Genomic DNA, 3,822 nt, shown 5'->3' with positions numbered 1-3,822 from the left:
CACACACACACACACACACACACACACACACACACACACACACACACACACACACACACACACACACACACGGAAACCTCCTCTCACAATCCCACATATGCACTCACTGTGGTGCTCATTAAACTCCACACAAACACAACTTTACATGCACATACCATTGCACTAATTAACACACACATGTAAATAAGCCCACAGACTTGGACATCGGAGTGAGAGTGAGTACACACACACACACACACACACACACACACACGTGTTAATTAAACACAGTGACAGGTGATGTCACTTCCCTATGCCAACTCTGACAGAATACCCATCCTTTGCCCACTGTGTAAACCAGCTGCCACTTCTCTCGCTCTCTCACATGCAGACACACATACTCTCTCTCTCAGGAAAAGTAAAGAAATAATATTTTTTGACAATATTTTCATAACTTTCTGCAAATTTTCACTGGCAATACTGAGCAAATCTCAACAGATCTTTTTGTTGCAAATATCCATTTACAATGTTATTTTCAAATTGGCTTAAATAGTTTAGCAACACCTTAATGCATTAGTCTTTAGTGAATAATTTTCTGTTGTAATATCTGCATGCTAGGTTTAATACAGTACATATCTACTTTCCAGGTATTTAGATAATCCTTGTATTCAAAGGATTTAAACTTTTGTGTAACAATAATTAATTATTGCCAACCGACTGACGTTGCCATTCTTAGATCTATTTCTCTAGTGTGGTTAAATGGCACAGGTAGGTAAGGTTTATATCAATTAAAGAGCTTTCAGTTACCACAATATATTAAACTGAAACTGAGAAAAAACATTCTGCATTCATGGTTGTAAGTTGCAGCCACATGATGCGTTTAAAGTTTTAAGGACTTGGCCAGCCAATAAACCCAACTGCTAACAAGGCTGGCTGAACTCAACTTGCAGATATCCCTCTTGAAGCTGACTAAGTAATAATAACTTCCCAAATACTCAGTTTAATACTCAATAAAATCACATAAGGGCATACTGTTTATAGCCTAAAGTTAAAACTAGACACATATCATTGTCTGAACAATTAGTAGCACCCTCCACAGCCCTGACATAATGTAAGTATTAGGAGTACAAGTTTTATAATTAAAATCCCTAAAGTTTACAACTAACTGCTTTCCATTAGTCTTTGTATGTGAAATACATGCTGTACTCTATTACACTCTAGCTCAAATACAAAAATAAACATTTACATTGACTATTGTGTATGTACTAAAGCACATTGCTGTCTTTCCTTTTCCTTCCCTATTGTTTACCTATCTGTTTTACTTTCATTGGTATCTTCTGTCTGTTTTGGAAAGCCATAAGGATTGGCTTACTGAGTGAATGGAGCAGAGACCTGTAGAAGGTGTGTGTGTGTGTTCGCATATGTTAGAGGTTGTCTTTCAAAACATCTGCTAAGGGGATAAGTGATGCACCTGAATTCCAGATCTCACACATCTACACATAAGTGCCAGTTCCCACCTGCTAAGCCTCTACACTCACTCTCTCACACTCACACACACACTCACACACACACATTTTCCCCGACTCTTGGCTACATTTCAGAGTCAATTTCAGGTGGCAAGCAAACTTCTGTTTACTCAGTTTCTAATATGTGTGTGTGAGTGTGTGTGTGTGTGTGTGTGTGTGTGTGTGTGTGTGCACATGGATTTGCACCTTTCTATGTTAATAAAGCCTACATATATAGCTGTCAGCTTGCTGTGTTGATTCAGGCTCAAGGCCAAATGCTCGAATATCCTTGCTGAGTTGCTGTCTCCATCTATCTCCATCTTTCCATCTGTCTCTCTGTTCTCTTATCATCTCTATCTGGCCGCATCTGTCTCTCTTTCTCCTGTCTAGCTATATGTGCATCTGTTCATTTGTCTGTCTGTCTGGGTGTCTCTCTGTCCTGCCACAACTTATCCAAAATCTAAGCAGTTCAAGCTTAAATCTTAGTGGACATTTGTGCCAAACTTAAAGACATTCCCACCAGGGGTCCTGAGATATTGGTTCCCAATAACGGGAAGTATGGAGGTACAGACGGACAACCCGAAAATGTAATGCCTTTGGGCACGGCTGTTGCCTGGGTATAGGCATAATACAAAAGAAGTATAACAGAGTAATTTACTGTTGATGTTTAAGTAGCTACATATATTGTGCATGTTTTGACATGCAAGCAATGAAATGGGCTAACGAATACAAAATCCTTCAGTAACAGCTGTTTTTAGTGTGGACAGTCCTTCAAAGTCCAGCCCCATTCAAGAGCCAGAAAACTGGAACAATGGGCACAGGAAAAAAATATTTTATTTAACCTTTATTTAACCGGAAAAGTCCAATTGAGTTACAGTAACTTTTCTCCCAGGGAGTTCAGGCCAAGACTGGCAGCAAAAGGTTTCAAAATACAAGGACAGGACAAAGACAGGACAAATCTCTATACATACTAAAATACAAAAAAGACATTACACTTCACTTAAGCGGATACAGACATACAACTTAAAGGGCACCTAGTTAAAAGCAATCACACTGTTCAGTTAGAGTTGACTTTAAAAGTTTTTAAAAATATTGAAAGGTGGAAGTAATTCTAGTTTCAAGGTGTTTTGAAGTCCATTCCAGACATTTGGTGCATATGATAAGAAAGCAGTTTTACCAAGTTTTATTCTTCTTGATAGAATGGTTAATAGTAATTGTTTTGACGACCTTGTCCTGTAAACACTTTTATGGTAAGTAAGCAAATTTGAAATGTAGAAGGGTAATTTACCCACTAGTGCTTTAGCAGTGAAAATCAATAAATGGAATTTCCTTCTGAGGGAGAGGGAGGACCATTGTACAGTTTTATACAGATTGCAGTGGTGAGTCCTAGCTGCTGCACCTATAATGAAACGCAAGGCTGAGTGGTATAGGTCATCTAGTTTTTTTTAATAAAGATGAAGTAGAGTGCATGTGAATTACATCACCATATTCCAGCATTAATGTGAATGTGCTCTGCACCAACTTTTTCCTTGCTGAATAAGGAAAGCACTTCTTTAATCTAAAATAAAAACCTAATTTGGGTCTAAGTTTTTTTTAAAGGCTCTCAATATGGACCCGAAAAGACAATTCATCATCCAACCAAATACCTAGGTATTTGCAGGAAGTCACTCTCACTATTGGAGTACCACTTTGTGTTGAAATCGTAAAATCTATAAAAGAATGTGAAAGTGTAAAAACCATTAATTAAGTATTTAATATCAACTTTAATCCTAACAGGGATTGTTGTACCTGACTAAAGACAGACTGTAAATAATGAATTGCTTCCTTCAACGACATAGCAGAGGTGAACAAAATAGCATCATCTGCATAAAAATTATCTTTTGTCTGATTTAGATTCACACCTAAATTATTTATATAAATAAATAAAAGAGGACCCAAAACTGATCCTTGACACCCATTTTCACTTCTAGCAAGGATTAGGTACAGTTATCTAATACCACACACTGAGTTCTTCCACTCAGGTAATTAGTAAACCAATTCAGCACAGTGCTACTAAAACGTATGCTTTTTTAACAATGTACAACAGGTACTTAAGATGGTGAGTGTTTTTAAAACAAAAAAAATCTTTCACTAGATGTGTATCTGAAGGTAAAGTTCTATCAAGTATCATTTTGAACACCTTAAACAACATAAAAGACAATGTAATTATGTTGCGTATATGCATGAAATGGGATTTAGCCTGGGCGAATGTTTGTCAGTTGCAACTACACTCACCGGCCACTTTATTAGGTACACCTGTCCAACTGCTCGTTAACACTTAATTTCTAAGCAGCCAATC

At 37.4% G+C, this 3,822-nt stretch overlaps 1 long non-coding RNA gene across 1 annotated transcript in view; it reads left to right on the top strand.

Moving 5' to 3' along the window:
* Window positions 1-2,237, top strand: part of LOC117944962 — a 10,521-nt gene extending 8,284 nt beyond the window's left edge. Inside the window, exons 2-3 of the long non-coding RNA XR_004656712.1 lie at window positions 1,381-1,386; window positions 2,227-2,237. This is a non-coding gene — a long non-coding RNA (uncharacterized LOC117944962). The remainder of the gene's footprint in view (window positions 1-1,380; window positions 1,387-2,226) is intronic.
* Window positions 2,238-3,822: the final 1,585 nt, after the last annotated feature.

The sequence above is a fragment of the Etheostoma cragini genome, chromosome 5, assembly GCF_013103735.1.
Source record: "Etheostoma cragini isolate CJK2018 chromosome 5, CSU_Ecrag_1.0, whole genome shotgun sequence".
Taxonomy (NCBI): Eukaryota; Metazoa; Chordata; class Actinopteri; order Perciformes; family Percidae; genus Etheostoma; species Etheostoma cragini.
Note: the sequence above shows the minus strand (reverse complement) of the source record. Positions and strands in the feature narration are given on the sequence as shown.